A 13548-nucleotide genomic window follows, 5' to 3' on the forward strand; every position below is an offset into this window, starting at 1 on the left:
TTTTATTTTTATCATTGTTGTTGTTGTTACTATTATTATTATATGTTTACATTCCGCCAATGCAACATCCGCATGCTTTATCTAGACTGTTCCAGTAAGGACCACGTTGTTTAAATGCATTTCCAAGGCAGCTTGTTGCCCTAAATGTGAAAAATGTGTCTGCTTGATATGTGAATATTTAATGAGGTATAATGAGGTGTAACCGTTAACCATTCATTATTTGCTCCGCTTGTTCCTCATTCAGTTTTCCACTTACGCAATCTAAAAAAAGTGGATGTATGGAAATGATTATGAGAGCTGAAGGTCGGCAGAATCCCCTCTTTAATATCTAGCGCGGTATCAGCCGGTGCGCTTAGAAGCGTCGGTGATCCCGCCCACGGCGGCCTTCCACGCTCTCGTGTTCTTTTCACTGCCGCACCGTACTTCCTGTAATCATCACTCTTCAGACTGCAATCAGGGTACTTTTGTGCGCTGATGTCATAGAATGAAAATGCGTCTTGGGTTTCGTTTGATTGTGGAGAAGCTCAAGTAATAATACCTAATACCGCAAAACGAAAAGCAGGTTTGGGAAACTACTTTGCAAATGAATCACATCTTTTCAAACTTGAAAGCAGCCCATTTGTCTGTGAGGTTCGTATACAATTATTTTATGTTCGGTGACGGACAGTTCGATTTTAAGTTCCTCCCACTCACAGTCCACTTAGATCTCACTTGTGTCTCCAACACAATGTAATATGTGGATTTTAAAATACAATGCCTCGTCAGATATTTTTAAGGCAGTGCACAAAACATAATCTTGCTGAATATTATTACGCACAAAAATGCCAGGAGACACAAAATATTCAGCACACTGGGATTTGCATAGTATACGTTTTCCCTGGTACAATATCCAATGAGACAGTATGGTTATAGTTTAATGTTGGTTTTTACGCTGCACTTCATATTGGGATTCCAATATAAAGTACAGTAGTTCTCTTTTTTAAAAGAGAAAGGAGGGGGGAGTGCAGACAATCTAGGCCTCAGACCAAGGTGCTTCTCCAGCAGATGTCAGCAGAACATCCCTTGAACATTACAATAATTCTTCACACAGCTCTTTCAAATTTATTGACATTTATGATCACATAGATTACTTGGCACAATGAACACCAGAAAGCAATGTCTGTCACTACGAACATCATGTCACATCAAGCACTGGGTCTGTAAGTTAAGGGATTTTCTCTCACTGCTTCAGTCAATCTTATCGTGAGGCAATAGGCTGTTTCAGTTTAAATGGATACAGGTGTTGCTGTACCTAGGAATAATAATGCTTTTGCTAAATAATGAAGATGATGTGTTTTATATACAGTAGCCTTTTACGCATGGCATGCATAAGCCATTCTGCAGAAGACCGTCACCAACACATTTGTTTTGGTTGTGAAGCAAGGACTCATTTTTAAATGAACCAATTATATTTGTGGCTGATTGGATGGCCAGACTGACAGGATAGATTGGGAATGTGACCAAGACAATTACTTCAGGTAACAAGCAGCACATTAAAAATGTTTTCGGCGTAGTAAGAGCATTTTGAGAGGTATATGTATAGTGCTTACTAACATGATTTCCAGTGATAGAGGTGGGTTTCTAAGTTACAGTAGGTCATTTTAAAACCCCGAATTTAGACACTTGATTATATTACAGTTACCAAGGTTACAACAAATGAGAAAATAGCCTTCAGTTTAGATGGCTCTGAGGACTTCAAATGAAAAGCCTGAAACAGATATTTAAATGGCAGGCCAGCTAGGCCTAATCACAAATAATTCCATGATTTCTGAAAATGATATTAATACATTGATAATGTATCTTTACCCATTATTGGCTTGTTATGTGTTTTCTGGACTTGTTTCACATTTTTAAGTTAACTTGCAATGATACAGGGCTCTTAATAAATGACAATCATGCTGTGTATCACATTACAGAACTGTAGAGCAATGCTAGGACCGGTAGGTCCACAGTGTGAAATTTAATAAAACTGAAGCAAAGCTACAGTGACAAGCAGAGAGCAATCATGCAGAACAACAGTAGTATACCTTTGCCATGTGGGGCTCACTTTTCATAAATGTCTGCAAGGGTTTCTGTGTGAGAGAAAGTCTGTATCTTGTGAAATGAGCATCTTGAATGACATCTGTTGTCACAGTTCTCTTTACCCATTTTGCTTTTCCCGATGGCAAAATATTTTATGACGGGATATTTCACGTTTGCTCGCAGAAAAAAGTTGTTGCTACTCAGAGAACAGAACCCTGCATAGTGCCCAGAATATCAATCTGATCTTTGGTGCGTTTTGTTATGGCTATGGCAAAATGATGTGCCGAATCCAAATTTGCATTATAGCGCATTTAAAATGAAGAAAATAATGTCATTAGGAAAATGCCTGATCTACAGACTTTATGTACACAAACATTCTCACTCAAAGACAAATACATATGCAAACAAACACACACACCTATCCTAGACAGGGCTCTCTCTCTCTCTCTCTCCCCCCTGTGTGTGTGTGTGTGTATGTGTGTAATATTTCTGATGCCTTTTTATTTGCTTGTGAAATTGTTACATCAATATATTGTAGACACGGTCTTATGGTTGCGCTCATGGGCCATTAACTCGCCTGCCTACGGGGATCTGAATTCATTCTTTGACAGTAGTGAACGTATAACGTGAAGAGGCATTGTGTAACCAGCAGCGAAACAAATCTTGTAACAGAAAGCACTGTGCAGTCACAGCACGTAGGTCCAAAAGGCTAAAATCCTTTTAATCCCTTGCTTCACAGGTGAGTATTGTAAATGATCAACTGAAGTAGCTCTTCATAGTGCTTCATTCTTCAACTCGCGCAGCAGCAGTTCTACGTATGCTCTCCATGGTGCTGAAACCAAACAAGCACTTCATTACGATAGACTCCAAGGACAGAACTGAAGTGCTACAAAGGTCGCACTACAGCAACGCTAAACGCTACCACTATTGCTAGCCTTGATGATGATAATGATGATGACCTATTAATATATATGTATGTAGAAATTTTACATCTAAACGTTTTGTTTTGGCATTGAAAAGAAAATAAGCAAATAAATAAATTATTTAATAAAATGATGGCATGTGGATTTTCATCTGTCGTAAACACAATCATCTTTCAATAAAACCCTTTCAGAGATATTCCAGAGAGCCTTTGATATATGTACAGCCTCTTTGTCTGTACTTCGCTCGGTTTGTCCCAGTGCATTGCCAGATAACAATAAAGTTACAATTTCATATGGCACCACGAATGGTCATATATATATATATATATATATATATCTTCTCACTCCCCCTCTCTCTTTCTCTCTCCTCACTCCCCCCCCCCTCTCTATCTCTCTTTCTCTCCCTCCCTCTCTCTCTCGTGTCTGCTTCCAAGAAGGCAGAAAGCGACGAGTTCTCCGCCACAGCTTAGCGTTACTCCACAAACATGCCCTCTGACGAGCAACTCTGTGGTGAAGCGGGCCAGCTAACTGTATGCTTCCACTGGGTGAACAAGAGTGACGGGAGGTTGTCCGCAGAAGATTGAGAGAAGGTAATTTAAACACAAAAATTTTAGTGTGGATATATTTTCCACAACGTTCGATGAGTGTACGCACTGGTACGATTTAGGAGATGTAGGCAACTGTTTGTAAGTGTTTGTTGCACCGGTTTTGCAATTCAAATCGAATACAGAGAAAGTTAAACGAGCCAGCGCAATGTTTACAAAGGGGGATAATTCCAGTATGTTACTGTCATGTATGTGTCATTCACATTTACGTTGTGTGGTTGAAAGCTGTGAGTACCAAGCTAATACATTCAAGCCAATGTACTATTTTCATTCTTATCCTACTACTGAACAAATTACCTGTCTCTTAAACATACCCAACAATCCACTTGGAAGAAATATTCGAGCTCATTTAAGAATGTGACGTCTCCTTGCTTATGGAATCTGTGTATGCAATTATGGAATTATGGAACTTGAGTATATGCTTAATCTTCGAAACGTAATTCTTTTGATTGCTGGAATTGGTGTTGCTGCCCACTGTATTGTATTAGCCTCTTAATGGTAACGAGCGTTCTTAATGCCTGCTATTGTTCTGTGTTCAGTTTACGGCAATTCAATGTATTTTAGAGAAATTACAGAGTAAGGGCTCACCATTTCCAGGGGTACATGCACAGTGTGTGTGAGCGCGAGCGCGTGTGTTTTACCTTGCGCAACTTTTACGTCGTTTGATGTTCGCAATATCTTTTGTTGAGATTGATAATTGTTATGTGCAAGACAACTGTCCGAATGGACGAAACCTGAGTTTTGATACGTTGAAAGGGTCTTTTATGAGTTCGCACCTTCCTGATTAATTAAAAAATAAAATATAGCCTGCTGTTGCTCCTTGCGTCTCCCCAAGAATGTTTCACGTCAAAAGACAATTAACTTTCCCTTTGTTTGTGTTTTATATTCACATTAAACTGAAGTAATGTTCTTAAACGGACAACCATGTGGAGAGATACGATTGTCGTATTTAACCGGCATAGCCTGCATTTACCACCAAATGTTAATTCCAGCTGTCAAGTGAGAAAAAAAAAACACCGATTCGCATCCCCAGACATTATTGATCAGTGTTTTTGGACATTTTACCGGACTCATTAAGGAATAATATTTTTATTGGATTGTATCCCCATTCGGCTTGTCAAAAAGTAAATTGCTCCCCGACACTTGTGTTAACATTTCAAGACGTGTACGTAGTTTAATAAGTGAAAGTCGTTGAAAAACTCAAATAGAAATCATCATACACTCGTGCAACACCAGAACCCTTTTTGCATTGTTCCCAAGGACAAAAGAATGATTTGAGGTCATATCTTTGTGTAGTTCTTGGAAGTTTGGTCACCCACCCCCATCACACCCCCGTCTCAGAAATATGAATAAAATTGGCGTCCAACATGGATATCGCAATGGAACGTGTAATATTGCTGCAATTTTTTACCAATAACATACCAACACCATTCGATCCTCTTCCCTTGAAAAGATAAATTTAATTATATAGCAAAGGACAGCTGCAGTCTGAACCGAAATAGCTAGCCTTATGGGGCGATGTTTGAGGAATGCTAGCGTAAAATGAAATCGAGGTGTCACATAACGTACACTGCTGTACAATGGCGACTCTGTGTGGCACAAACGCACGAATTTATTACTGCGTTTGTTTCACATTTTCAACAATCCCCTAAGGTAGTGCTCATCTTAATTTTACGATTTCCTTATGTGTTCCATTAAAAACCGTTTAGCAACAAACGCGCGGAAAAAGCGCCAGCGTGTGTAACACATACTGGTGCTTAGGGTGTGTGTTGCCACTTGCCAGAAGGCGGCAGCTAGTGTTTAAACTTCAGACCTTTAACTGAACACCACTCTCCGTCGGCATGTCAGATTAATATAGCATAGTCTTGCGTGGATGGTGAAACCATGTCCGAAGCAAAACATTAACCCATTAATCAGTTTTGCTTTCTGTGTTTAATTATCACCATCGTATTTCATAGCCTGTTTCTATTAAAAATGTTTCTTGCATGGCTAAAATATTATCTATTGAAGTACCTATTTCCAGGGAAAACATATTACAGCATTTCTCTCCTGTTGTTCAATGTTATGTCATTCTGGAATTGTGCGCAAGAACAACAGTCATTCCCATTCCGCCACATCATAGGCTACTTACACGGTGAAATATTTTTTCAGTGAGAAGACATAACGCGGTAGGTGGCTCAATAAGACTACTTGTTGCTGTAAGAAAAATAAATTCCACAGTAAGAACAAAAATATGAAAACATAGACTATTCAAATGCTAATATTAATTTAGTATCATTGCCGGAATTTGTTTGCAGCCCCTGGGACCGTAGGGATACCCGTTACCTATATCGTACAGCAATCGCTGGCGACAGATATATGATGGAAAATAAATGCCATGGGGAATAAATGCGAACATGGAAGGGAATATATGATGTTTATGCCATTTTTTTAGTAGCTAAAGCATTCGCTATAAACTAGAAAAGAGTCAAGTCGTTCGACGTTGTTGCAGTTTCTCACTAGCTTGTGTTTCTTAATATTTTTGCACCGAAGCATTTCATACATTTCTGACAGCTCCCCTTAAGTTATTTTTTCTTCCATGAGAGGTGTATTGGTGTAGAGGGGGTGGGGAATGGAGCTGGGTGGGGGTAGAGGCGGGTTGCTGATTAACTTTCGCAGCTCACAGCGATGATGTTACAGCCAAGACAGGCGCGACTGTGCACCAACACCTTGCGCTCGTTGTCTCAAACCTGTACCGAAGACGTTAAATCGAGCCGTAGAATCGGCGTCTTCGTTGGAGGGGAAGGATCGAATCACACCCGCCGTCCGGTCCCCGAAAGTACCAGCAACAATTTCTTTCTGCGTACCTGTCCATGAGGGCTGATAGGATGCATCCTCACCTCCTCCTACTCCAGGTAAATGATTTGTACAAGTTTAATTCCGGTTACTACGACGTAAACAGACTCTATCTCATGGAGTAACATCAAACAATAGCACCGTCATTTAAGGTGTTAAATGCACATTTTAGTAATGGTGCGTTTATGTTAAAAGCGTCTACAAAAAAACAGAACTTTCTAGAAATATGCTTGTTTCCATTATCTTTTCATGCAAAGTGCTTTATTTTATTGATGTCAAGTGGTTTCAGGTACGATAACAGTAGCCTATAACAGGTGGAATTAAAACTAGTCCGAAGTTTATGCTGAAGCTAAGAGCCAATCACTTGCATAGAATGAATGTTTTCCCTTATATTCTCGTTTTAAACCACACCCAATGATATTGGCTACGCGTTTGAAGAAAGTTACCGTGACAGAGACAACTAAAGTGTGCATGGTATATTCCATAGGCTGCTTCACTCGAAGCATATTGTACGTAAAATAGCTTAATTTTCGTACCTAATCGATCCTCTGTGCAATCACTGAAGTGGTGTGTGTTGCATAAATTAAGGCTATTAGAGACGCGCGTGTCATGTGTTTTCGGCTGTATGGTCATTATTTCCTGGGACTGTGTGAGCGGAACAGAGGAAAATAACCTGGTCGGTCTAACTACCTTTGTTTAGGGGTCTTAAAACAAGAAATGTGCTCTCTTTGGCAATGGGGCTTGCACATATTATGGATTATATATGCATTGAGTTCACTGAATATGCTCCAAGATCTGAGAAATGAATCTGTTGTGTGCAAGGCGGCTCAGTGGTAACATGCTTAGTGTGTTTCTCTGGTTAGTTCCGATCCTAGAGGGCACGGTGAACATAGAGATAATATATGAACGCAACCTCGGCGTGCGGTGACGCGCAGTCAATAAATTCGTATACGGGGTGAAACGGGGGAACGTGCCCAGAGGAAGGCTCCTTCATGTACTATGGAGCCATTTCAGCAGTGCTCGCGAAGCTGAGTGCGCCTCTGTATTCGGACCCATCACAGACGTATCTTGGTCCATCCACAGGTCCAGAGTATTTTTATTTTATTTATTAATTTATATTAACGAACATTCACGTAGCACTGCGAATATCGAGACAACACAATGTTTTGAATTCCTATTCGCTCTCCAAAAATAAAAATTATTACTGTTATTGAGGAGTGTGTTAGTATGTAGCCTCTGGTTGGGACTGCAGAATTTACAGCGCAGTTTGCTTGTTGTTGCGTTATAACCACGGTATTGTCGTGCTACACTCAAAGCAAGAGCAACCATGTGTTTAAATTTCTGAACTGATTGCTCCAAGAGCTGAGCTGTAGAACAATGCACCCGTGGATCCCCAAATCTACACAATGGCCCCTCCAATTCAGCTATGTATGATTACAGTCTAACCAGGCTTGCAGGTCAGTAAGATTTATTGGTTTGTTTTAAATCATTTGTGGATTAAGACCTTGCAAGAGGTTCCATTGATCCAATCACAAAGAGTGACTTAAGAGTCGCTCGATAAGCGCTCAGTGGGAGCACAGCCTCAGGAGCTGTCTTCTTCCTGGGGCTATTGAGGGTGCCCTTACCTCGCAGTGATGACCCCCTCTTGCCCTCTCTGGAACCTGCAGGTGAAAAGCCGCTGCCCTGAGGTGTGGGGCACTAAGCAGACAATTTGCGCAGCTGATTTTACAGCACCCTAACGGGCTGTGTGCTACGTATCCCTTTCATTGTTGGCAATTAAACATCCCTTCCTGCACTAGCAGAGGAGAGGTTTGCTAACCGCTGGACAAGATGTGTTGAGGACTGCTTGAATGGAGCACCATGATTCATTTATGTATGTGGGTTAGACCTAAACTGAACTTCAGTGCACATTTTTGTGTGTATTGGTCTTGTTGATAACACTTTCTGAGAAAATAAGAATTTTTATCTTTTCAGTGCACATAAATAGCGTTCTTGCAGAAAATCAGTAATTCGAGGTTAATCAACAAATCATTGAAACTTTCAATGGTTAAGTCAGTAAATTAATTCATCAGTTTTTAGGTTGCACTGGTGACTGAAGTATGACTTCCATGAGACAAGACGAGACGCAGAAGAAAGAATGGGTTGTAGCAACAAACATTGGGTTTGTGACACACTATACTTATGTCAGGAACAGCTATTAATATGAACAGTGGGTTTATGTTGGCTCTTTAGGTAGCAAGCTATATTAATATATCCATATGTTCTTAAGCTAAAATGTTTGTTACAGTTTATAAAACTCTTGCTGGAATATTTTTTTGTCGGCTGGATGACCACCAAGGTAATTCTAATTTTGACCTGGAAACATGATATTTCTGAACTTGCAACATTTTAAGGTTAGTTATTTTCACATTTTCTGCATCATTAGCTATATGCATTAGTTTATTAGGCAGCTAGATTTGAATCACATATGTTACACCCATTAGCTCAAAACCAATGTCATGTATATGAACAGAAATACAGAAGCTCTATACAGAAGCTCTCTCTTTTGACACACTGGTTATCATGTTTCACGTGAAAATGTGAAACATGTTTTCCTATTTATTTTCTTGATCTCCAAATCATGTTTGCATATCATGTTTTTCACAGTTGAAGAATATTTCTGGGTTTACACTTGTAAATGATTCTCTGTCAGTATGAATAATGTGTTCTACCGTATACCAAAGCAAACCATTCAGTGGGTTTCAATGCATAATGACTTTTGGAATAACCGGAGAGCCGACATTAGTATCCAGTTCAATGAAGGTATTGTCTGTCGGACGTGATCTGATTGAGGAAGAAAAAGGGATGTCAAAGGTTCTTTCTCTCCCTGGATTGGTAGAACCCTCAAGATGGCCACCGTTTTACAGCAAGCTTCCAAAAAGAAGTGCCAAGTGATTTCCATCCTTTATCTATATCCGATTATTCCTGGTCAGGGTCACAGGAGGTGCTGGTGCTGGGGGTGCTTGCCCAAATGCTATCCCAGCATGCATTTGGGCAAGAGGCAGGAATGCACCCTGGACAGGTCGCCAATCTATCGCAGGGCACACACATACCATTCACTGCCAAATGAAGTAAACAAGGGAAATTAAACCACAGATGTTACCACGGTGAAACTGCTGTTAATAATGTCCGATAGCACTGCTGGTTGTATATTTGATAAGCTGTATTGCAGAGGCCTCAGGTGCAACAATGAGGCCAGGCTGAAAAATCTTGAGGAATAGAACGCTGCGTAAAACAACAGGCATGCAGTCATTTGGCCGAGTGGAGCTTTCTACAAACAAAAATAATCAGAACAGCGATGGAATATACAACCAATCTTTTATTCCTTCTCACTGCTGCTTCAGAACGCCTCATTTTATTATTTTTAGTTCAAGCTCTGATTTTAAAAGCCAGTGCATGGCCAGGCCTCGTGTTTAAAGTAGTGAGATGCCATTGGTTTTTCAGGCTACACTTTCTGTGGGTTTGGAGCTTCAGTCTGCAGGCACTAGCACAGTGTGTGGCTGGACAGTACGTGTCAGTGGACTTGTGAGCTGGCACCAATTGAAAGGAATGCCTAATTATCACACTTTCAGTCGCAGCAGGTTCCTACATTTACAGCAAGAGGCTTGTGTAATCTTTTTTTTCCTTCTACTTTTAAAACATTACTCACAGCTTTTATTCTTGTATAATTAAAATAATTTTCCCCATTGGATGTATGAGAAACCGATGATTTCAGGTTATTTGAAAGATATGGCAATCTCTATGTAATTATAATTTATATGTATAATTTAATGTTAGTGTCCTAATTGTGCTGCAATGATAGCACACCATCAAAAGACAGTTTTTCTGCTAAATTAATTTGAATTTGATCGGTAATTCCTGTTTGGAGATTAATCTCCATAAAGATTAAAAAATGTACAAAAATAATAGTAGCTACTACATTAGAAAGAAAGTATGGGAGTAAATTGTTTATACTTTATATGAGCCTTTCATGTTCATTAGTGATATCTCTAGATCAATCAATGTCTTGCACATATGTATACAGATCAGTCATTTACAAATTATGTTGTTAGGAGGTGAAAATGAAATTGATTAAATAAACTGCACAAGCTGTAGAAGTTAAATCCGAATGCACTAAATGATATAAACATAATGCATGCACCTTTGAATCATGGTAAATAGCATTTGTAATGCACACAAACAGTTGAGGTTGACCTGGCAAATGTTGTATTTAGTCAACAAATGATTTACGTCATGACACTGTAGGCAAAACAGTGAGTACAGATTGATAAACTTTTTTGTTACAAAAAGATCTATCAGTAGTGCAACCAAAATATAAAATTTAATCATTGCTGGCCAAACATGGAGGGATACTAACCCCTTAGATTAATATTTTGGTTACACGTTAAATTCAAATGGAAACATGAACATAAAAGGTTAGTGTACTGTTTGCATTGTAAACAGTGTTTACACATAGAAGTATTGTGACAAGATTTCAGTATTGCCTGCAAACAAAGTATCCTTTAATAGCTACCATTAGCCAGCTAAACAACAACGGTAATGGGCAAACTTCCAACGATCCATCTGACTCAGGCTAACGGCGTGTAACATTATGCAAGTGAGTTTCAAGTTAACATCATTGAATGTGTAAAAAAGAACAACACGTACCAATTCTGTTTCAGTCTGGATTGCATCAAATGGCCTGCTCATTAACATGGTTGAGAAACAGGAAGCTAGAAGGAGTGCTACAGCTAGCATTGGATTCCAAGGAAATGTTTGTATTAATATCGATATTTAATTAACAGTTATAATGATTCCTGATTAATTTAACAAATTGGAAAATTACCAATAAACTATGGTCATTAATTAATTATTTCATTCATTCATTCATTCATTCATGAAATCATTCATCCTTTCTTTTTGCATTTTTTTTCATGCATTACCAGGGCAGTAGAAATACAATATTGAAGAAACAACTTTTTATTCTCAAGTATATTTAATGCAATGCTTCCACCACTGCATCTTTTGTAAAACTGATATTACTGTAGGATTCATTTTGGAACGTTATATGAGTCCTTAATTTGACAAACAAACAGAATTATTAATACTCTTTCTTCACAAACACCATTTGGGAAGTTAAATGATCAATAAAACTCACCAAACTCAGTCGGTGGAAATAAATAAATAAATAAATAAAGCTTTTGTTTCCTGATAAATCGGAGATAAATTACTTTACTTACATTTTGTGCAAAAGTTTAATAATCAGTTAATTGTCATTTAACTATTCAGTTAATCGGTTCTTTTTGATACAAAAATAAGCAAGGGAAATTATAACAGGAAATATATGGTATGACAGGTGCATTTCTGATCTACTTTTGTGTTGTCTCTGACTGAAATGTAATCGGGTGTAATAGCTTGAATGCTATTATACATTTCATTTTTTTATTTTTTATAATGCTTAAACCTTGTAAGAAGAGTAAATAGGTAATTTGGCTCTGAAACAAATAAACCTGAGTAGATAAAGACAGCAGCCACCCTATCAAGAAAAAGGAATTATTTTAAGAACAATGTGAAATGGGAAGATGTGTACCATGCTCCGCATTAAGTCCATATCAGAGCAATTAAGATTAGCCATGCTTTCTTCAAGATTTGATTCTTATCTGAAAGAGAAAGGACATAATGAAAACGAGTAATTGCTTTTAAAACCGAAAACACCATACCGTGAGATTATAGAGCCAGACAGCAAAGAAAAAAGAAATGAAAAAGTGTTCTTCTTCATATTTTGTCAGCACATTTCATTGGTATGCAAATATCTACACAGTGTCTTCTCTTGTGAGTGGTTATAGAATTTGTGGTTTCAACCCAAAGTGCGTATTTCCATTTCCAATATACAACAGAATGCAAATAAATAAATGTAATTTTAAAATGTATGAACCAGGTAAAAATACAATAGTCCGAGTGTGATTGCTAAATTAAGCTTACATTCACCCCTGTATTGTACTGTATATCATTAATGGTACATTGTTATCATTGATTTTATCATTAAGAAATTCAGCCAATCAATGCCTCCAGCCATGCTTTCATGTACCATGTACCTGCTTAATAGCTGAACTTAAGCAAGTGTGGACCTGACTATCACTTGAATTGGAGACCATTTGCAGAAAATTTCTAATGGAAGTGTTGTTTGTGAACCAGCATGGAGTGGTCTTTCCTCTGGTTAAAATAAACCTTAATGTCCCAATGCACTGATAGGGCTACTGTGCTGTATACACTGTTGTTATTAAAGATCCAAAGACACGTACTTATTGCTAAAAAGTATCCAGTTCCCTGGTGTGATTTTAACTGGCCTCCTTATTATCAAGTTCAATTTGCTCAATAGTTCCCTTCCTCTCCCCTCAGCTGATGCTCGGTGAGTATTCTGATGCAAAATGGCTGCCATGCACTACATACCTTTATTGAGATTGTGAGTTGAAAAGCACAGTTTAAGGCAACATATTATTATTATTTTTTATTTTTTATTTTTTTTATTATACAACATAGAAGTATATTTCCTGTTGATGAGGAAGCAAACAGTAGGCAAAATATTGCAGAGGCAATTATTTTAGTATCACAGTATTAATTATCATTTTTTTATACTTTGGTGTCCCTCAAACAGTTTGTTTGTCCATAAAATGACTGGAAGACAAGGCAAAACAGCAGCACTGTATTTGTATTAGCTCATGCTGTTAAGGAGGAGGAACCTTCTGTCTATGTACTATTTCTGTGGTCCTCTTTAATTTTAAAATGTAGATTAATTATCGGTACAATAAACATCAATTTTGTGGTTTCAAATGAATAATCACGTATCATTTATAACCCAGATTTAGTGCTGAGGTGTTGCCAGAAATAATTAGTAAACATTTAACCTTGACTGCATATGCATATACAAATCATAGTAACTACTCTGCATTATAATAGTAATTTATATTTTAGTGAACATGTAAATAACAATGTGAATACAAATTGGCAAAACATCATACCTTGTACTTAATTATGACAGGTACATAGGTTTGTATGCAAGTATGCACTGTATATTAATAAATTTAAAAAATCAGGATACGTAAATA

General features: G+C 38.1%; 1 protein-coding gene across 2 annotated transcripts in view; it reads left to right on the forward strand.

Moving 5' to 3' along the window:
• Positions 1-13548, forward strand: part of chrm2a (cholinergic receptor, muscarinic 2a) — a 118806-nt gene that overhangs the window by 35799 nt on the left and 69459 nt on the right. The window contains exon 2 of one of the 2 annotated variants that reach the window (XM_064342949.1): positions 3419-3574. The gene's annotated coding sequence lies outside the window, so the exon portion shown is untranslated. Of the gene's footprint in view, positions 1-3418; positions 3575-6232; positions 6484-13548 lie in introns of those variants that run through there. The other variant, XM_064342950.1, reaches the window with a different exon arrangement.

The sequence above is a fragment of the Anguilla rostrata genome, chromosome 7 (genome assembly GCF_018555375.3).
Source record: "Anguilla rostrata isolate EN2019 chromosome 7, ASM1855537v3, whole genome shotgun sequence".
Classification (NCBI taxonomy): domain Eukaryota; kingdom Metazoa; phylum Chordata; class Actinopteri; order Anguilliformes; family Anguillidae; genus Anguilla; species Anguilla rostrata.